The sequence below is a fragment of the Chelmon rostratus genome, chromosome 18 (assembly GCF_017976325.1).
Source record: "Chelmon rostratus isolate fCheRos1 chromosome 18, fCheRos1.pri, whole genome shotgun sequence".
NCBI lineage: Eukaryota > Metazoa > Chordata > Actinopteri > Chaetodontiformes > Chaetodontidae > Chelmon > Chelmon rostratus.
In genome coordinates, this window is record NC_055675.1 from 23,116,414 (window position 1) to 23,139,028 (window position 22,615).

General features: G+C 42.9%; 1 protein-coding gene across 3 annotated transcripts in view; it reads right to left on the reverse strand.

Moving 5' to 3' along the window:
* The window catches only part of ncoa1 (nuclear receptor coactivator 1), a 55,417-nt gene extending 33,769 nt beyond the window's left edge, over positions 1 to 21,648 (reverse strand). For 2 of the 3 annotated variants that reach the window (XM_041959029.1, XM_041959026.1), the window contains exons 1-2: positions 21,486 to 21,648; positions 21,056 to 21,153 (exon numbers count right to left, since the gene is read on the reverse strand). The gene's annotated coding sequence lies outside the window, so the exon portion shown is untranslated. The remainder of the gene's footprint in view (positions 1 to 21,055; positions 21,154 to 21,485) is intronic. The other variant, XM_041959028.1, reaches the window with a different exon arrangement.
* Positions 21,649 to 22,615: the final 967 nt, after the last annotated feature.

Sequence of the window (22,615 nt, forward strand, 5' to 3'; positions counted from 1 at the left end):
GTCAGTGCATCACCTGTCTGTGCATCACCGGTCAGTGCATCACCTGTCAGTGCATCACCTGTCAGTGCATCACCTGTCTGTGCATCACCTGTCTGTGCATCACCGGTCAGTGCATCACCTGTCTGTGCATCACCTGTCAGTGCATCACCTGTCAGTGCATCACCAGTCAGTGCATCACCGGTCAGTGCATCACCGGTCAGTGCATCACCTGTCTGTGCATCACCTGTCAGTGCATCACCTGTCTGTGCATCACCTGTCAGTGCATCACCTGTCTGTGCATCACCTGTCAGTGCATCGCAATACAGTTCTGAGTTCTGGCCTCATTTCTTATTACGCAACAATGAAATGAAGCCAACATCTACGTCCAAAAGAAAACCAGACAGCACCTATTAACATAACTAAAATTCATCCAGAACACATTACCCACTGCATTTCTTACACTTGCCGCCGTTTAAGCTCTTTATTTGTCATATGTACAACAATTACAGAGAAGCAGTCGTTGGCAATGAAATTCCTGTTCTCAGGCTCCTTCAGACATTGTTCAGATAATATGTTAGAAAAGAAAATCACACATGTAAAGTAAAACAAAGAGAAAGTGAGTCATAGTGGAAGCAAGTATATCAAAGAGAGCTGCTGAAGCAGCAGGAAACGGCGGCGGTGGAGCACGATGGAGCCTTAACGTTCACCTGTCTAACACCTGTATGGAAGACGTTTGTCTCATAGAGGAAGGCTGCATTCAAACTGCTGACAGTCTTTCAATTAAAGTACGCATGCAGCAGATATTCTCATATCATGAAAGATGCTCAACATCTAGTCACACTGTTCACAAGGTTTGCAAAAGACTAAAGAAAGCAAGATGGTAGAATGTGAACATTTTCATCCTGTGGAGGTCATCTGCTCAAGGAGACGGCAACCAAGAATTAGTTACTACAACTAAACACACGTAAACGAGAACAGTAAACAATCTGGATCAGTGATGGAGCACCACATCCAGAGACGTCTGCGATGGTCCTCAGCTCCACGTCATGATGGAAACATGGTCGCAAGTAATGTTTATCATCTTCCAACCTTCTGAAACGTCTTGACAGCAATAAATCAGACTCAGAATCAGCTTCACTGGCCAAGTAACAAAGGAAGAAGGAATTTGTTTAAACATGAAATCATGCCACAGCTCAAGTCAGTCACATCCGCTGTTTCTCAAAGCTACTTATGATGAAACCAGAACCACCTCCGCAGGACCGAAACCACGGCGGCTGCTTTCCCATACTTGTTGTCATGCCAATAAGTTAACATCACTAAAAGCCTTTGAACTGACGGCATTCCACATGCAGGACATATCACGCTAGCTAGCCAATCCTTGTCTCGTTTGTTCTGTGATACAGAACAGTAAATTCATCAAATTCAGAGCCCCCAGCAGCCTGTCACGATGGCAGTCTGCTCTTCACAGCACATTCATGCACCGGACCAATCTTTTAACATTCGTTTGAGTAAACACGGCACTTGACACACACACACACACGCACACACACACACAGATCCTCTGAAAAACAAAACCACAGCTATGTGTCCATGAGGGGTTTATGAACGTCAGTTTGACTTTCCTTTGCCTTGGCTGCTGGACACTGCTGCACAAAGCTTTAACATCACAGGTATTACAGCAGGTAAGTCACACCACGTGAGGATTTCCCTCAGTTCTGAGAGTCACACACTCAAAATTAATTTTAGACTTGAAACAGAATTAAAAAAATATTGTTTTAGAAGATTAATGACAGTTTTGTTCAAATGTACGATTCCACAATTAGATCGATTGACAGAGAATTAATCAACATGTTCTGATCATCAACTCATCTCATCAACTCATCTCGTACGCCACTGAAAGTCTCCCAGACTCCTTCGTGTTTCCCACAATCCTCCAGTATCCACACTGATGCATGAGCTCCCACGGTCATGCCTTTGGACGCAGCTTTCGGCTACTATTGGTGGAGTGTGGCCTGCGAGCAGGGAGCTCATCAAAGCAGTCTTTTCTTGTCAGCGACGTGAGAGCCTGCATTAGTTTCCTGGTTAGCTTCGTACTGAACAAACCGCTGACTGAGTGGAAACAAGTGCGATTAAAAGCCTTCAACCTTCACATTTATTTATATGTTAATACTTGAAGTTAGTCATTCCATGATTAAATCAGAGCTCCAAACTGATAGTTTAGTGTATCTGTTGAGACTTAACTGGTTATCAATTTTCCCTTTTTGAAGGGTTCACTTCTTAATAGAAATAGAATTGATGCCATTTAAACTGTTTTTCCCTGTGAAGGAAAAAAAAATATGGACCCTCCCATTGGTTTTAAATGCTCATATTATTAAAATATTCAATGACATCGTGTCATTAGGCACAGTCTTAATATACGCAACTTACTGTGGTCAAATCTGGGTCAAGAAGAATATGGAAGAAGAGAAACTCCTCACCCACTGCAGGTAAATGCAGTCAGGTGTTTTCTCGTGTGTACACTGTGATGACTTCCTTTGTGCTGACCAAGTGCATCGAAAGCTTTCTCACCAAACCTGTTTTTCCTTTGCGCATATTTTGCTGTCAAGTGCAGCCAAAACGTCGAGGTGCTGGCAGGCAAACCTGAGATGAAAACCACACCTCCGTGTGGGACAAGGAGAGGTGTGACAGAGAATGTAAGTGAAGCCGGACGAACCTTTCCTCAGATATTATCAGAGGAAAAGCGAGCTGCTTCAGCCGAATGACAAAAATTTAGGGCACTAAGTCAAACAACAAGCACACATAAGTAGAATGGCGCCCATCCCGCCAAGGCCAACAGTCTCTTCTCTGATACGTACACTCTTCTCTGATATGCAAATGTGCAACCACTATATAAGTCTGCAGTGTTTCCCCTACAGCCCAGCAGGCCACCAGACCAACGGGAACCCCTGCCAGGCCAAAAATAACACCAAGCATCCATTCATTCACAAATTAATGATTTGCTGCTCTGTGTCGTCGCCTCGGAAACTACATCTTTACATGATGAGAATGTGACTTGCGCAGCAGCAGCAGCGTGATGTAATATAGCTAAACATCCACCACCTCGCCGGACTCGGTTTAAAAAATAGCCTTTTAAAGGCTAGCTACCTTGTTTGCCAGCAACCGATCACACAGTCATTTAGGAGGCGATTTGGTCGTGTGTGTTCTGATTAATTTGCCACGCAGTTAACACACAAGTCATAATTTGTTTTCTGTCCTTGCAAAACTTCCTCTATTTGTTTGTGAAGCATCACGTATGAGAAAAAAGTTGTGCATTTGTGGAGAGGTGCGTTTTGTATTTGCAAAATAAAATGCATTAGTTTGTTAATAGTTGTTTTGTATTTGCAAACCACACTGTGCAAATGCATCGCACAGCATTTGTAAAGCATGGAAATTAGCTCCATTTACTACGATCTACTGGATTTTAAGATGTATGGCATTTAGTTCACAAACGCTGTATGCTCTATCTATCTTAGCTGAAGTGGAAAATAATTTATGTATCTGCCTCCTGAGGCAGATCTGCTCCAAAATGTAAAGGGTTCATCGTTGGCACAAAGTAAACCCAGGCCAGTAGTTTTTCTTTAATCCTGCTCACAATCAAATCTGAAACTGAATCTGAAAACACACCCTGGTTTGTAATCAGACCTCTAATATAAAGATAAGATTCTGGTATAATGTAAAAATGCATGTACAGCATAAATACCTACAGCAAAATGCATTAAATACTGCATGACATAGTTAAATATGTCAACATCAGTCAATAAATGCCTCTAATTTACATCTTCTACGACTTGTGTATTATTAGTAAACAGAAACATTTGTAAAAACTCATTTACACATTAACATTTAATAACATTCACAATCCTTTAATTCATTTGCAAATTATCATCTTTGTGTTTTTTAACTGGATTTATTTGTGAATCTCAGCTGCAAGAAGTCTTTGGAGACTGTTTGACACGCCGACCGAGTGCTGTCCAGTCGATGGTGGTAATGCAACATTTACAGATGTCAACCACTGAAGGAGGAGGAGGAGGAGGAGGAGGAGGAGGAGGAGGAGGAATAATTTTGATTTTCAGAGTGGCCAGAGTTCGATGTCTTCAAGCTAAAAGATTCAGCAAAATGAAAATTGTGTTTTTCAGTCTCACTGCATTCTTTAACAGGAGGTATGTTGATAGAAAATTACCAACATAAGAACTGCTCCTGCGAAAATGATGACTGAAGCCCTTTAATCATGATCAGTGCAGTCAAGCCTGTATGAAGTGACCGAAAAAGAAAAGCTTCCACTGAACGTGATCCCACGTTCATTCAGTCTGTCAATAATGAAGAAAGAAATTAAAACATAAAGCTAAATACAACAAGACAAATGACAAATAATCAAACGAATAAGAAAGAAATAAGTAGAAGGCGCTGAGTTGGAGACATGACCTTGGTATTTTGGGGGTGCGCTCTACCAGGTGAGCTACCTGGACCCCCCCGACAGACCATTTCATGCCAGACTGAGAGTCCACCAGCTCAGAAAGTCAGCCAGACACGTAACGGACCCGTTTGATTACATGTGTGTTACAGATGAATGTGTAGGAAACATGAACGATGTTGAGCTGCGTCTCAAACGTAACGCCACTGTTCCTGGTGATGTATAACACTGACGTCCCCCCACACCACCACCACCACCTCACAGGGGGTTCTGTTTTAAAGATGCACTGTGGAGTAATTCACTGGAGGATTTGGTTGTATTTGCACATCCTTCAACTGGCCGATAAAACATAGTTACTGTACAAGTCGTTCTTGTAATTATTGCTATGGATGATTCGCCATCATGAATCAATATGAAATGATTTTCAGGCACTAAATATACATATATGATATGATATGTATATACAGTGATCCCTCGCTATAAGGCGGTTTACTTTTCACGGTTTCGCTACTTCACGGATTTGCATCGTGCATTGTGTTCTGCATTCTGATTGGCTAAAAAGTCACTCTGCTTCTTCTCTACCTGTGCGTCAATAACGTTGCAGTTTAATATGAACACGTACGTAAAACAGCTCGCCAAATTTACATTACGTACGTGCAAATTCTCTTGCAATTTGGAGTTTTGCCTATCACTGTGTTCTTCTCCCGAACAAACACACCTGCACCGCGGGCTTCAGAAGAAGAAAACACTGCAGAGCGGAGTCAGGATGCAGCGGCTCAGTCTGAAGAGCAGTGAAATACACCTGAGTCACTAATTGTCCGACTGTACTTTGTATTTTTTTTCATAATCATTTTCAATTTTCTCCCGTTTAATCCAATCACTCGGGTCGCGGTGGGCGGTGCTAATCTCCGCAACTTGAAGCCTTCTGTTCACATCGATGATTAAAATTATTATTTGACAGCACAGTACAGAAGTTATTTGTTAAAAAACGTTTCTAAAGTACTTTTATTTGTGAAACAAATGCTTGAGCCTGAAAAATGGTTTGTTCTTTCTTTTCAGTGTATAATAGAGTATTTAATTGTACAATAATTGTAAAAAAAAAAAAAAAAAAAGGTTTCTACTTCACGGATTTTGCCTATCACGGGTTCTTTATGGAACCCCCGCAAAAAACAAGGGTATACTGTATACATATATACACATATATATATATATATATATATATATATATATATACACACTGCAAGTCTGAACACAGACACCAAACGAACCATCACAGTCTTTCTCTTATTCATCTCCCCCGTTTGACAGCAGCACTCTGGGGTTTTTTTCCTGTCTGAGATTTTTCTGTGGAAGTTTTTCCTTGTCTTCACTGAGGGTGAAGCCAGGGGGTGCTGCACCTTTGTGGGACTGGGACGTGGAACTCTGAGCTCTACAAATAAATGTGCCTTGACTCGACACGAGCGACCGCTGGTGAAGTGCAGCAGGTCCCGCTTCTTCGTTGTGACGAGCTTCACACAGCCGCTGTTTCCCGGGTCGTCGCTGTCGCGGCGAAGGATCAAGACATTCGGGGCTGCTCTTTCTCAGGACTTGTTGAAAAACGGGGAGAAGACCATGCCACCACAGGGTGCCCCACCAAAACAATGGACTCTCACATCCAGCCCAAGACTGTGGCCCACGCTCTGCCTCACTCTCTTTGGACCAGGGTGGTCCAAAATGAGCTGAGTTTAATCTGTGGATCAAAGTTTATTAACTGTACAATACTTTCAGCATCATTACAACTTTACAGTTTACATTAGGTGGGTTTCAGTTTTAAATTGTCACATTGTTTTCAAGGTTTGTTGCTTTGCAGTGGCATTTCCCTTTAAGGGCAGTCACCTGCAGCACTCGCTTGCATGCAGCGTCTAACATCTCTCACTGGAGCAGAGACTTAACGCTTCACAGACCAGGTGGACTGACACAAGCCTGATCATGAAAACTAACAACCCTGATTCCATTAACATCTGGACTCAACATAAATAAAAACAGAATCAGCCATTTCCATCAAACTGATTCCTGACAGCAGTTTCCTGAAGTGTTCCTGAGTCCAGGTATTAATCTCTTTTATCCAATCACGTGTTCAAAGTGTTGACCCTCGCTCCATCCTCGCTGTGAACCACTGAGCCTTTCAATCATGATGCTATCACCTGTTACCAATCAACCTGTTTACCTGTGGAATGATCCAAACAGGTGTTTTTGGAGCGTTCCACATCTTTCCCAGTCTTTAGTTGCTCCTGTCCCAACTTGTTTGAAACGTGTTGCTGCATCAGATCCAGAATCAGCAGATATTTACAGAAATCAATGAAGCTGATGAGCTCAAACATTAAATATATTGACTTTGTGCGTTTTTCAGGTGAGTTTATGTCAAAAAAAAAAAGCTCAGCAGGTGATCACATTCTGTGTTATTTACAGTTTTCTTGATTTTTTTGGAGTCAGGGTTGTACTGCAAGTACATGAAAGTAATGTGTTGGTTTTTTTTTTAAGTAACTTGCAGCTGACTGGTGTCCTCCAAATAAAAACTTAGGCTCCATCCTAATCCTGCCTGCCCAACCTTCAAAGTCTGCAGCCTCTTCTTTAAAAAGGGTTAGCATTAATAACACTCATTATGAATGAGGATGAGTGCAGTGTGTGTGACTTGTCCTTGCCTTTTGTCATTTGTTGAAAGTGTTAGTGTGTGTTTATCTGTTCTGGTGTCAGTCTACTTTGCCTTCTGAAAGAAGACGCTATCCAAGGCTCACAATTCGAGGAAAATGCTGTGCTGTGAAAGCTACTGCGTACATCAATGTCAACGCTCATTCAGTGACGGTACAACATGATACAAATGATCATATTGTATTATACAATAGCTGAACAACTATAGCATCTTTCGGTTTATGTCAAATCTATATCAAGTAGCTAGTGTCTGTGATACTTTTCAAAAGGATAAATCTTATCACAGCTCGCAAAGCTCATCCACACAATAAGACCAAAGGCTGACAAACAACAACCTTGAGAATGAGCAATTCTGAAAACAGTGTTGGTTTTAGCTAAGCTAGCTGGTTGGTTGTAGCTCACATTGTATCTCATGATGTGACGATTATCTCCAAAGATAATCAGATCAGAAACTAGTCGGAACAGAAATCACATCCTCGTACTGTTAGCTAACGTTTCACAGAAAGACATTTTAAGATCAATCAGCCAACGAGCTGCTAGCTAAGCAACACAGTCAACTGTTGCTATGCTAATAATTAGCTCGCTAACTATCTTTTGTCACAGGTCAGATCGCAGACTACAAACGCCTTTTATCTGAAGGAAGTTTTCTGACTTAAAGTGAGGAGGTGGCGAGCTTTGCATTACTTACATCTTGACTTCTGTGTCGTCTCTGCAGCAAAGCTAGTTAGCGTGTCGTGCTGCTGACGCCCCTTCACAAGCAGGCAACAAATTTCCCCGGCTGGGGATAAATTAAGTTTTATCTTATCTTATCATAAATGCTGTATTACCGCCATCCACTGGAAAGCGCTCGGTCGTCCCTGCACTTGTGAACTTGGCGAAATTGGCTGAGATTCATAAATACATTTGATTTAAAATGCTTTAGTTGATGATTTGCAAATGCATTTAAGGATTTTTAATGTTAATGCAGACAAACAGGGATGTCTGAGTATTGCGTATTTACAAATTATGATATAAGAGTAGTAAATTAAAGGTATTTATATAGGCATGCTGAAACATTTTTATGTCTGTCTGCATATACATAAATTATGGTTTGAAAGTTGAAACTCGCTGCATTTATTTGTGCATTGTGTTTAACGAGACATGAGTCACGTGACGTCTTGCAAACATGCTCCCTGCATTTGTGGATTTTGTGCGAAAAAGCACCAGAAAACAATCCCGAAAAAACTCACAAATACATATACGAGTGGTCCATGAGAGGCACAGATACCGATTTACAGATAAAAATCACTCTGCTTTTATTTGTGCATTGTGCTATACGAGTTACATACTATGATAGCTGTGTGTGAACACGTGCCTGTTTTAACCCCATTCAGCAGCTCTAAGGAGAAATTTGAGTCACAGCAGAGCCTTGAGGTTAATGCAAATTCTGAGGAGCACCAAAGTCTTTCTGGTACATGTTCTAGGATCCATGAATGTATGTACAAAATCTCCTGGAAATCCATCAGATAGTTGCTGAGATATTTAAGTCTGGGCTGAAGTGGCTGACCAACAGTGCCATCCCTGGAGACACACGCTAGCACGGCTAAAAAGCATCTTTACAAACCCCTAACCTGACAACATGACCTCAGGCATCTACGCTGTTCATTAAATAATCACGTCAACCAAGCAAATCAGCCTCTTCACAGTGAAAGTCACAATCAATAATGGTCACTGCAAAGTTCTTCCTGTAAAGCAGCTGCACAACGTGTTGAGTTTGCAGGATTTTAACAGCATGCAGACATCAGACAGGGACGACCATTAAATTCAAAGAGCCCTCAGATGCTGCATAAACATGCTTTCTGACGACCGCTCTCTATTTTCCTGCAGCTCTTTCTGTCCCTGATGTGTGTTTGGTTTATCTTCGTAGTCTCAGCTCAGGTTAGGCAGTCAAAAGACTGGCGAGGAAAACCTGAGCCACTTAGACACCTGGCATGTACAACAAACTTCTCTAAACAAAGAAATCCAGAATTGTGCTATCCTTTTGCATGAGCTGTAACTGAGTACTATCACTGGTTGTGGTATGCTGCATCTGTAACACTGTGAGTGGGTGGAAAGTTATCATGGACTGCAACAGCATGTACAAAAAACCATGTAAACAACCACAACGCTGGTGTGAAAACACCTGTGGCATGTAAAATGGTCATACGCCTGCGTTTGAATATCTGGACCACAACCAGTAGTTATTTGCACTGCATCGCACTTCACACAAGACCGCTTCCTTTCCTCTCAGCGCTCTGTTTCCTTCTGTCAATGGCCACAGTCTAGACATCACCGACGCAACAGATATGCTGCTTTGCAGCCTTTCTGCTGAGCAATAAATAAATCAGGCTGCTTTCCCTCCTGAGCAAGGCAAAGGCCTGACACACAGTGTTCACTTGCACTGAGGTTTCTCATGATTATACACAAAAGAGAGTTTCCGTCTTCTTAATCATGCTCTAACTGTAGCTTCCACTCACGCCCAGCTTCTCCACACTTTCACCTTTCATCGTAAATGCCTCAGTCCTGAGCCAGCTGCAAGTCTAAAGCAGGCCGTGCTTACTGTATGAAACAAAAGTGAAACAGGCATGTTCTCAGAGGCGATGCAGCACATGTGCAACAAAAACGACGGCTGCATTTTGCTCGGTTAACCACAGTTTGAGCAGCACTGCCGTCAGAACAACTGCACTGATTGGTTTAAGATAAGATCGACACGAACGTCTGCGTTGATGTCGACCTTTTTAAAAACATCAGTGCAGAGGTGATACGTGTGTGCTGGGATTTTCTTTGGCATTAGATTTTGGGGGTTTTAACTTCCTGCACCACAAAAGAGACAAAGCAAGTGATGCTCGTGCTGCCTTCCACTCCTCCTGTTAGAACGTGTCAAATGGTTCCCAGTCACCTGCCACTGCTTCCAGTCATGCGATTAGTTGAGTTTTTATTTGTGGGCGTAGAGGTTGTATTTTCAGTTCATCTATGCACATTATTTCCACCGCCAATTATGATGAAAGATGAATCAAGTTGAGGCAAAACTACAAAGGGAATCCCTAAAAGCACGAGCGTCCACTAAGACAAATTCATTCACGCTGTCCCAAGGATGTGTTATCAATGTGCAACATAAAGTGAGCTGTATGTGCTAAAAGTAACTGCAGATAATCGTATTCATTAAGTACCTGTATTTGTGTACCTTCCAGGTAATGGGGACATGAGGATACAGTATAACCACGTATTCATCTGATTGATCATGGCAGCACCTGTACTGCATCCCTCAGGCTGTCTTTATTAGAGTAATTCACTGAAGCTTCACTCGTGGTCCACAAATATTTACAAAAAAAAGAGTACATTCAATACAATGTTGAATTTGAAATGTAATTCCCACTGAAATGAAATGAATGATGACGCATTGATCACCTGACGACTGCTGATGGCTTTTACAAGCAATGCAGAGTCAGAGTTGAGAATATTGGAGCCCCAGGGGCATTCATCTGCTGTGTAACTGCGATACCACAATAACACCTAAAAAGTGTACGTGGCGTCAAGTCAGAAATAAATATTCAAGTGCTGAAACAACATCTCAGTAGGGCTGGGCGATATGGCCTAAAAAAAAAATCTCCGATTTTTTCACAAAAAATCCCGATTCACGATTTAAATCGATTTTTTTCACCCCCTACCTAAAATCAATTTGCAGATGACAAAGAAATTGTTCAAACAAGTTTCAGTTTTATTTTGTTTAAATTCTCCCTTCTGGGGTTTAAGTTACATAAACAAGCCACAAAAAAAAAAAAGAGATGGTAAACCCTGCCTACCATCGTAAACAGTGACAATGTAACTTTTCAGTGAGCTTTATCTGTTTCAAAATGACACACTGCACTCTAAAACTAACTTGAAAAAATAAAACATAAAATTACAAGACGCTTTTTTGAGGTTGATAAAATAAAGTGCAAACAAAGCTCTCTGTTACCTGAACATGTTTTGCATAATAAAGAGGTGCTTGTGTGGTTAACAAAAAGTATTTGGTCACTATTTTAATTCCCTGAATGTTAACTAAATTAAACATCTGCATCAAATAAAATTAAACATAAAATTTCTTCTTTCTGCATTAAATAATAGCCTTCCATTGTAAACAACTGAAAATTTTCAGTAAGCTTTTCTTACTGGCAGTGACATAAACATAACATGAAATACAATGTGTGACCCTTTTTGACACAAAAACACGAACAAAAGTTTAACAACTTGCTATTCAGTATCCAAGTTACCTTAACATATTTTGCATAGTAAAAAAGTGTCTGTTAACAAAATTAAACATCTGCATTCACAGCATTATCAACAGCATCAAAAAGTAGTGTATGAGGTGCTTCTTTGCTGTTTTTAAACATTTTTAGCCAGGAAGACAAGCCTGTCTACTACCTCTGGCTTGAGGCATGCACGGTGGCATGTAACAATGCCCCCCCCCCCACACTGAAAATCCTCTCAGAGGGGGCACTTGTAGCTGGGACTGAGAGGTATTTCTTTGCCAAATTACTTAGTCTTGGAAAGTTAGGTTGGTGGCGCTTCCACCAGTCAAGTGGATCAGTGTCTGGGTCAACCTCAGGGGTCAATAAGTACGTTGTCAGCTCAGTCTCTATTTTCACTGCCTCTGGCTGGTCAGGAGATGACACTGGTGCATTCTTCCTGAAGAAGGCAGCTAAAGTCATTTTTTTCTTGGGCAGAGGCTGTTCTTCCTCACACACCTGCACAGATGGTCCAGGCTGCTGTGGTGTACTCTTGTCAGCAGGAGCAAGAGACATGAGTTCAGTGACAGCTCTTTTTTTGACTTGTTCCACCTTGTCTGGGTCAATGTAGGCTGTACGGAACCTTGGGTCCATCAGTGAGGAAATGTCCAACAGTTCATCCTGCACAGCGTTGCTGTATTTGTCATCAAGGTACTGCATTATGTTTCCTTTTATTGTTGCAGTGAGCTCTGTGTCATCTGCCCCTCGCTGTAGGAGACTGGTTCTGAACGTATGGAGTACCGGTTTAATGCACGAAACGCTGACATATGTCTCGCCAGAGAGTGCGTCAGTGAAGTCTTGGAGTGGTTTCACAGCTTTATTTATGGATTCTAAGACTTCAAGATCTTGCCAAGTGGGCACAAGATGGCGACTTCTCTTGTCTGAACCCAGGACACGGACTATGGCCTTCTCCTGTTCGAGAAACCTCTCAATCATTTTTTGGCGTGAGCCCCATCTGGTCGGGGACTCTGTTACTAGCTGATGAGTGGGTAGACCCAACTCAGCCTGCACTTCAGCCATCTCTTTTCTTTTCTTCCAGCTGTAAGAAAAGGCAGACACAGCCTTTTTACAAACCCCAACTGCACGTTCGACTCGTGGGTCCTTCACACCGTTCTCTGTGATAGATAAAGAATAAACAAGCAAAACAAGTTTTAGTGGAACCTGACCTACATTCACAAACTTGTCTGTCTTCACATATCTGCATTTTAGTAATGCACACAAAGAGCATGCATATGTTATTATAGTTTTGTATTTTTCCATTAGTTTTCATTTTTATTTAGTATTTATTTTGTTTTCAATTAATTAGTTGGTTTCCAGGTCTGTTTCCTTGTTTCAGTTTAGTTTTTATTGTTTAAAAGTATTTAGTAGTTTCAGTGTTTTTATTATGCACACAAATGTATCCATGTGCACGCACGCACGCACGCACACACACACAGTAGCCTGTACTGTGTGTACCATTATATTTAATCATGCAGATTTTGTGGCAGCATATGTTGGTTTGATATAATACATCACTTACATCATGCATTAATTAGGCTTTCCATGTTTTTTTTCGAATGGGGAAATAGATATCACTTGATTCTTACCTATAGCACAGTTCAGTCTGTGTCCAAAGCACTGAAGGCTGGGCCACTCATTCTCTTTCAGAGCTTTGATCATGTTGGTACCGCTGTCAGTGGTCATACAGGTGAGTCGGTCCTCAGCAAGATTCCACGAGCTCAGAGCGTCTTTTAGCCCCTGGGCAATTATTTCCCCTTTATGATCATCGGGAAAGTAAGCCGTTTGGAGGCAGACGCTTCGCAGAGTCCAGTCGTCGCTTATGAAGTGCACCGTTAAACTTAGGTAGGGCTGCATCACTCTGCTGGACCACAGATCGGTTGTCGCGGAGTAGAACGAAACTTCTTCCAGCTCCGTAGCGATCCTTTGGCGTGTGCTGTTATATAGCTGAGGCAAGGCAACTTCAGAAAAATGTTTGCGGCCTGGTAGCACGTACCTGGGGTCCAAAACCTTCAGCAGGTGAATAAATCCCGGCTTTTCCACGGTGTATATGGGCACCATATCTCTCGCAATATACATCGCGACTGCATCCGTGACAGCTTTCCACTGGGCTCCTTTCTTATCATACGGGATACAGCTTGTCAAAGCTTCCAAGACGGTAGGTTGTTTTTTGGTGACGGTGCTTGGGCTGCCGCGGTCTTGTTCCAATCGTAGGGAGCAACACCTCTCCCACTCGGCAGCATGCTTCTGTTTGAGGTGCTGCAGTAAATTGGTAGTACTACTACCTTTTGTAGCAACAGCCTTTAAACAGACTTTGCAGCGAGGTGCTGTCTGTTCAGTGTCTGACGCCACAAAGCCGAACCAATTCCAAATCACAGAAGTTATCTTGCCTTTCTTCGGGGTGAGATCTGCACCGCTCGCCGCCATGTTGTTTGTGTATCAAGCACGGGGGGGAGGGGGAGGGGGCGCGCACTCTGAACTACGGGAGTCCAGCAGGCAGGCGTTGGTGGCGGATGTTGATAAGAAAATCGATTTTCATGAAAACAAATCGACATTAAGTACAAATTCGAATTAATCGATAAAATCGATTTATCGCCCAGCCCTACATCTCAGTGAGTCTTAGTTTGTCAAACTTAGGAAGTATCTCACCGCCCACCCATTTAAAGCGCAGCCACATAGACACCTTCATACTCCACTTCACACTGGGCGTTTACACCAGCATATGTTCATTACACACTGTTCACTTCACATCCGAGGTGAGATCCCCACAACTGCTTAACATCCTCTAATCCACTCGACAGCGTCCTCTGGGCTCAAACACACATCCAGTCACATCAGCAGAGGATCCTGTAACTGTGAAAAAAAGTTCTCGTTCTCTATTCCGACTATCATCCTTCTGGCAAACACATTTTTCATCACAAACACCTTCCACATCCAAACAGGAGAGTAAAAACTGTTGTGACTCTTCTTACGGCGGCCTGGCATGCTCAGAGAAATTGGGCCATTGGGGCTCGACTGTGAACTCAGTCAAAACAGCACAACAACCGCTCTCCCTGCTCTGTTTTCTCGCTTGCCCTATCAATTACTTCCTGTACGTGGTCTTTCTGTTTCTCTCATTCTTCGCCTTTACCTTTCTCCGTCCCTCCGTTTCCTCCCACCCCTCCCAAATTCTCACAGTCTGCTGCACAAGCTTTTTTTTTAGGTGAGAATGTAGGCCATCGCTCTGACAGAGGAAGGCAGCGAGGAGTCGAAGCAGCGCCACTCTTCTTCCTTGTATTCTGCTCGCTCACAGCAGCTGAAGACGTGTGTGTGTGTGTGTGTGTGTGCGTGTGCGTTGCCACCTCACACTGACTCACAGAGCCAGAGCGGAGGGACGAACCACAGCATACATCAGCCTGAGCTGCACAGGCGACGCCAAGAGCCGATCTGCTTCAGCTTCGCACAAACGAGGGCTCTTGCACGTCCCACTGCATATTATCAAAGATGACTAGAATCACGTTTGTTTTAATCGACACGCTCTGATCTGTGATAACACTGATCTGCCAGGACTACGTAAACCGAGGCCCCGCACTGCGCTCTGAAACCGGGCCAGAGCTGGAGACATCACACCTTGATTAAAGGAAAACTGCATCAAAGATATCGTTTCCCTTCAGATCCCAAAGTAAACAAACAAGAAACCACCAGCTGTGGGTTGATGAAGTTTAAGCTCTGTCCAGATTGTTTTCTGCCTCACCTGCCAAAAATAAAACCATTCACCCATCGCTACCTTCTGGCGCAGTAGTACATATAATATCATATATGTTGCATCTATCTAGGTCACAACAGTTGGATAACCTTATTGAACAAATCCTTATCTAATGCTTGTTTATGCCGATGTAAAGGAGAAAAAGAGACTGTTTGTCCAGAGGAGGACAGAGGACTGATACAGAGCTTCATCACATGGAGCAACAACAGTCTCCTGAAGATCAACATCAGCACAACCAATCAGCTCGTGGTGCCTACAATACTTCAGATATGGATGTTGCTGCAAAGAAGCTATAAACTGTAAATCATGGCAGTGACACACACGTTGAACCTGCAGCTCAGAAGATCTTTACAATCAGCTCAGTTTCAAGGTGGACGCCCAAGATTAGAGTCACCAACTCAGCATCTGACCACATGTGAAATATGGCCACAATCTGCCTTCTGTTCCTGAGTGACGCTGCGGAATAATGGACAGGAAAGAGTTTCTGCAAAACATTATGATGTCACAATGAAGCTGACCTTTGACCTTATTAATATAGAATGTCATCACTTCATCACTTTATCCTCTGAGACATCTGTGTGAAATTTTGCTCGAAAATTGGCGCCAGAATTCAGGGGTTGCGAGTTGGAGGTCACAGTGACCTTTGACCTTCAAAACCTAATCAGTTCATCCTTCAGTCCAAGTGAACCTTTCTGCCAAACTTGAGGAAATTCCCTCGAGGCGTTCCAGAAATCTCACGTTAACATGAACGTGACAGACGTATGAACAGCCTGTCGCAGGCGTTACTCAGTGTCATATGGCTTCACTTTATTCAAAGTAACAACAAATCCTAAACTGTGCAATTCACCTCTCTGATTGGCCTGACTCACAGTGGTGCTTTGAGCTAAATGCTAACATCAGCATGCTAACACGCTTAGCAGGTATGATGTAGACCATATTCACCATCTTTGTTTGGCATTAATTTGCTTGCATTTGCAAATTAGCACAAAACTCACAGAAAACCTGAGTCTGATGGACCTTCATTAGTTAAGTTAATTAGTTTAATTACTTAATTGATTAATTAAATCATCACTTGACAATGGCAACAGACACCCTTTAGACTTTAACTAAGAACTTTCCTGTGAAAAGTCTGAGGATTAATAAAGTTATTACCCTTCATTCTAAGGGGAACATGAGTGAGCTATACTTCACGGCAATCCATTCAAGAAACTGAACCTCTTAGCAGTGCTGGAGGAAAAGTCAGGGGATCAACAGCGTCATTAGGAAACATTGGTGAAACATGAACTTCTGAGTAAAATTTGGTGTCAACTCATTAATTATAGGATGAGATATTTCACACAGTCAGTTACAACTTTGACCTACAGGGGGCGGTAAAGAAAAAGTCAGAGGATAATCAAAGTCATTAGACTTCATCCTCGGTGCACCATGGACATCTGTAGCAAATTTCATGGCGATCCTCCCAGTAGTTGTTGGGATATTTCAGACACTGCCATCACTGAAGCTGTCACTTAGAAGCACTGTGATTACAAGACAGGCGCTGACCTCTGTTCCCCTCGCTGATTGTTGATTTGATTTGCAGAAACTGGAACTTGCGAGTCTGCTTGGCTACACTGGGACTCATCCAAAGTTTATTATATTCACTTGTCCTCGGATAAATCTTTCCACAAACAAAGTTTGATCAATTTAAGTACATGAGATAATAATCTTCCTCTTACAATAAATAATTCAACTGCCAATTTCCCATCGACTTTCATGTTGCATCCATTTCCCTACAGCCCTGAGTTGTTTAGGGCCCTGTGATTTCCACGGTACAGAAAACATGGAAGGAATCGCGGAATTTGGTAATAAAAAACAGGATGAACAGTAAAATGTAGAATACTGCAGAAATGACCCAAATGGAGATGCAATTTCTAAAAATCAGATCTGGGTTTTCCCGTCAATGACCAGTGTTTTCTCACACCTTCTAAGCTGAATGAACAGGAAAGAAAACAAACTATGCTGCTATGTCTCTCTCTCTCTCTCTCACACACACACACACACAAGGCCCTTTCTCCATGAAGACCTCGGGGCATAAATTTAGGAGTGATCGTCGGTGTACAACCATGACAACGCGTGTCACTCTGCATGCTGCATCCCAGTGTTGACAGTGATCTTAAATAGATGATGTCAGCAGCTTCAGCTCGGCTTTGTGCTTCAGAACAGGACAAACAACTCTCTGTGAGGACAACCAAGTAAAGAGGAGATGGCATCGAGCACCTCGCTGCACACTGGAATTAATCATTTAAAGAGGCTGACATCATTCACTGAGGGAGCATTTTATTTAGAAAGATGTTGAGACACAATACTGACCGATTAAAATGTACGAGTGACTACGAAACTAAAGAGCGAACTGATTTAGAGACGCTGCTTCAGGTTCTGTTACGTTTAGGTGCTGAAGGAGTATAACAGAAATATTTAAACTTTATGCTGCTACCACAGTAGAGGCATCCAGGTGCATCCCGGCCAGTGAGGCAGGTGAGCCCCTCTGATGCATCTGTCACCACAGACTGCAGTCATCGGTATAAAATCATGAGACTGACATGTTCACAGGTTGGCTGCAGGTGTCCCAAACAGCATGAACACGTAGTCCAGCTTCAACAGAAGAATGCTGTGACAGTGGCAGGCGGGCTGCAGCAGTGCTGACTGCTAAAATGGCTGCTCATTGCCCATACAGACACAGAGCGGGGCTGGGAGGAGGAGGGCTCCCACTCCCAACAATTTGCCTCAAATGCGGCTCATCCTCTGGCAGGTTTAACAGCCTGTCTGTCGAGTTAATAAAGGAAATGCCATTGCCATTGCTTGCAACGGAATAAATATTAACCACATGGGATTATACTCTAATGAAAGACTTACAAACATCAAGCAGCAACAATCCCCTCCGTCATCTGGCTCCACATCCCTATCAGTGCGCACAAACTCTCTTTAAACTAGAGAGGTGGAGGCAACCACAGCGTTTTAGCACGTCACCATGCTGTGACAAGAGCTGGTGAAGGATCTTCATCTCTTCTCCTCATCCCATTTGCATTTTTGGGGACGAAGCGGTCCGTCCAACATTGATATCCCTGCTTCAATGTCAGTGTTTCCCCTCTATTCATTCAAGCTTTATTAAAATCTCCAAACACAATAAAAATCTCTATCTCTCTTACAAATCGAACATCCTCAGTCACTGCCATCATTGAGCAGTTATTGGTTATTGGTGGTTCGAAAGCTCAGCCGGCAGCATCAAAGCTACGTTCAAATTACAATGAAGTTCAGCAAAGACGTAGAGACGACGTGGAACAGTGCAAAGGTCCGAAACTACTCTTCATCTTTGTCTTTATGGACAGTTATTTAGCTAAATGCATAGACAATATATCAAAAGGATCACATATGCTAAGAACCACTCAAACTTTATTATCCGAAATGAGTTCACCATAACGTTACATCAATTTGCTGTCAAAATTTCCCATTAGGCCCATCAATAATCTCCACCAGTTTCCTCCAAGCATGACTTTTCCTGCCGTCATTGCTGTACTGGGATGGAGCAGAAAGCTGCTGGAGGGAGTTTCAGTGCTCAGCAGTGGATCTGACCAGGTGATCTGACCAGGTGATCTCCTCACAGACCGGGTTTCTGTTTGCTCTAATCTGATCTGGTTATCGGCTCTGAATCAATCAATGTATTTATTTTGGAATGAATATTTGAATGCCATTTTTGGCCAGCGTTGACAGGCCTACAGAGGACACGTTTTTCCTGAATGTGATCACTGTAAACGTCTGTACACTTGAGTTTTCAGATGAGTTCGGTAAACAGGTTGGCAAAGGCTGATGGCGGTCATGATGAAGCTGAGGTGAGCTGGAGAAAACAACGGAGGGGGAGGAAGGTATTTTGTCTTTGTTATTTGATTGAATTCTTACAGGTTAATTATTCAGGTACTTTACTTTATATATTCTATTATTAGCCAGCATGACAGGTAGTACAGGTGAGACAGGAAAGAATGGAAACAAGAGTGAGAGGACGACAGGAGAGAAGAGGAGGAGAGGCCACACCAAGCAGAGGACAGAGGCCGTCTGGGTGGATCTCAAAGCATTTTATTAAACCTAACATCAACAACTACGTACAAATATGTGTCTAAAGCTCTTCTTGTGTCAGCAGATGCGCTAAATAAAACTCAGGCACTTCAGCACTGCTGCTGGAAACAATCCTGGGGAAACACTGCATGTATTGTTTGGTCTGTCCGAAAAGCCACAAGACAAAAAGAACTTAATTTTGAAGTTTGAAAAAGTGGTTAAACAACAGTTACGACTATTTTCTCTTTCGTCTTACAGTGCTTTTGCTTTGCTGTGTACGGTCAGGTTGTACTCCGGCAGTCACAGCAAACCTTGAACTGAGTAACCGGGGTCTACGTTGAACTCTATATCCTGAGCTCTTATCTGGACTACATCTTAGCCCAGAGGCCCAGCTACAATGCTTTCACTTACAACACGGCAAAGTCTGCAACACCAATACTACACAAATAGACGACCCGCTATCAGCGAGCTACTCAAGCAAAACAAAGTAGTCAGCTGCAACACGCATACGGACACACAGACAACTGCTGTTGCTTTGCACTGATCTGCATCACCAAGTATGAGCGCAGGCAATAGAAAACCTTTAAAGAAACTTCCACACGTGAAAAATACTGAAATGTTTTCCCCCTGCTCTGGACGCGAAACAGATTCATGCTGAAGAAAACAAAGGTCAGTTCAGCCTTCGGACCAAAGACGTCTGTTTACGTTTGAAAGACAGAACTTTTTACATCTACACCCGCCTGCTGAAACACCCCTCTGTTTCTGTCTAACATCTGACTCCAAAGAGATACTAATGCTATCGTGGCCTTTACGCCCAAACCATCGCAGCATTAAAGACTTCAATTCTGAATAATGTTGCACTGATTAAAACACCAAGCAGGTCTTAACCATTTCGCCATTCAAGGACACTCACGTCCCATGTTTGGATGTCACTCAATAAATAAAGCGTTTAGCCTTCATGAGAACGATTTTACTTCCTCTCAGCAGAAGATCTCGATATAACAAAGCAAATGTTTCTTAATTTGGGCAGACAATCATCGTTTAGAACATACCTTTGAAATGCAGTTATTCAAACTGTTCAGATTTCTAAAAGACTATCAGCACTACCTTTAGAAATCCGTGCAAATCATAGTTTAGATTCTGGCACCAGTTCCTCCCACAGACTTTTCAGGATGACACATTCATTCGTTTAGTTGGTGAAAGATGTTGGCAAACAATGTTTGACACTGAGTCGCCATTTTTTCACTGTCAACTTAAAGGTCTATATAAAGTTATACATCCTTCAACCAGCACCACAATGACAACAGAGAATGAGGTCAATTAATGTGAATTTTGTCCATTAGATTCATGCTTATCGAGGGTTAACATCTTTTCCACCTGAACGTCCTCGGTCTACTTCTAGAAGCGCTTTTAACACTGTGCACGAGTTGTGTTCGGGGATTATCTAAGAATGATCACAGGCTGCACAAGAGGTCAAGATGCCCTTTAAGAATTCGTGTTCAGGACGCAAGTTGCGGGTAAATCAAACGAACTGCGGCGACACCTGGAGGCCGTTCGGGCTGTCTTACATAAGAACAGCCTCATACGTTTCTTTGCAGGTTGCAAAGGAGCAAAATGTCCCAGCGAGCGCTGCTAGTTATGTATTCAGCTAGAGAAGATGGTGTCGGTGGATTGTAGCAGCGTTATGTGGAAAAATCAACAATGAGTCAGGCATGTTTGGAGGCCCTCGGCAGCATATGCTCCGCTGCAGCGGCCAGTGAAATCATGGACGGTCAGGATGACATGTTGTCATGCGTTTACGGCGGCGTTTCTCGGGTGGCTTACCTGGTCTGTCGGCCGCTGAACGTGCAATTAATGATCCTGCCAACGGCGTCTTGCTGTAAGTTGTCACGATGGATGATTAATTCCCATGCAAAGGGCACCTTAGATTGTACGCAAAAGAAGCCAGTTAGCTAACTTAGCTAACCAGCTTAACTTACTGCTTGCGACAAGGATAGTCAGATGTCTGACTTTTTATCTGTTACTTTGGATTGATAATTTTGCGGCCAGATGTGGCGATCATGTCATAAACCCAAATAGATTAACCTGGAAACCAGGCAAAAGTTGTATGCTAGCTGGCTCGCTGGCAATTTAACGCCAGCTTATGTTGACAAACAAGCCTGCGTAGTTAAAATCACACACGACTTGAAGCTAGCTAACGCCAGGCTGCCAGCACGGTTAGCTTAGCTAGCTAACGAGCTTGCTAACTCCAAACCTTGTTCCGAAAATCCCTTTTCGCTGTGTCCGACTTGTTTCCCATCGGCAGCTGCAAATCCTAAGTAAGTCCGAGGATCACTTGCGGATGGCTCCTGTGTTTCAATGACGGCGCACTCGCGTTTGCAAACCTAAGTTATCGCTTTGGTCTCTGCTCTCCGCCATTTCCAATCTCTCAACACAAACAAACAGGGCTGCTCGTGCGCACGGAGCGTCAGGCGCGTTCACGACGAGGGCAGCGGGCACAAGCGTGGAGGCGAGCTGACAGAGAGGAGACCCGAGTCCCGATGGGGGGCCGCGATGACCGGTTCTACCCGCAGAAACATGACGGGAAACCGTATTTCGACGAGGCCACGGAGAGGACGTGGAGCCCACAGTGTCTGTGACCGTCAGGAAATAAAACATCCACAATGTGGGGAAGTGTCTTTGGCTTCACCAAACAGGATAAAATAAATAAAATATTTAATTAAGACAGATGTCAGCAAAGCTAACAACATAAAACAGCTAGTGCTTAAACTCCAGGTCATGACCTCTGTCTTTTTCTGGACATTTGGGGTTTAAGCAACTTCAGTATTTCTCAGAAAAGTTAGGGAAGCTTTAAAAGAGACTTCAGATCATTTTCCTATGAATTAATTTAGTAATAAATTACATTTTCTGTAAAGAACCAGGCTTCAGGGCCCAATCAGGTGCTAATGACAGAGACATAAGTCAAACGTCCTGCGCTTTTTAAGTACGGAAGTCGAGAAGGACCGCGCCCGCAATTAATTTTTTAACGTCGTTATCTCGAGATCACGCGTTAATTATGTCGTTATCTCGAGAACACAGGCTTTATGTCATGATAAGGTGATAATAAACCCGCCCTCAAGAGAAAACAAACGGTCCTTTCCTCGTATCGCTTTAGATGTTTATCAGACATCAGGAGAGCAGCACATAGATGACTGAAAGTGTCAGATCAATGATTATTGATCATCAGACTGTTCTTCACTCTCTGTATTCATACTTTATTAAACCATCCAAACATCTGTAACATCAGGTATCTTTTGGCTGTATCCTGCTGAACAGTAACACGTCTGCTTTAAAGCTGTATGTAAATCTGTCCCTTACAATAATTAGACATGTAAATACCTTCAA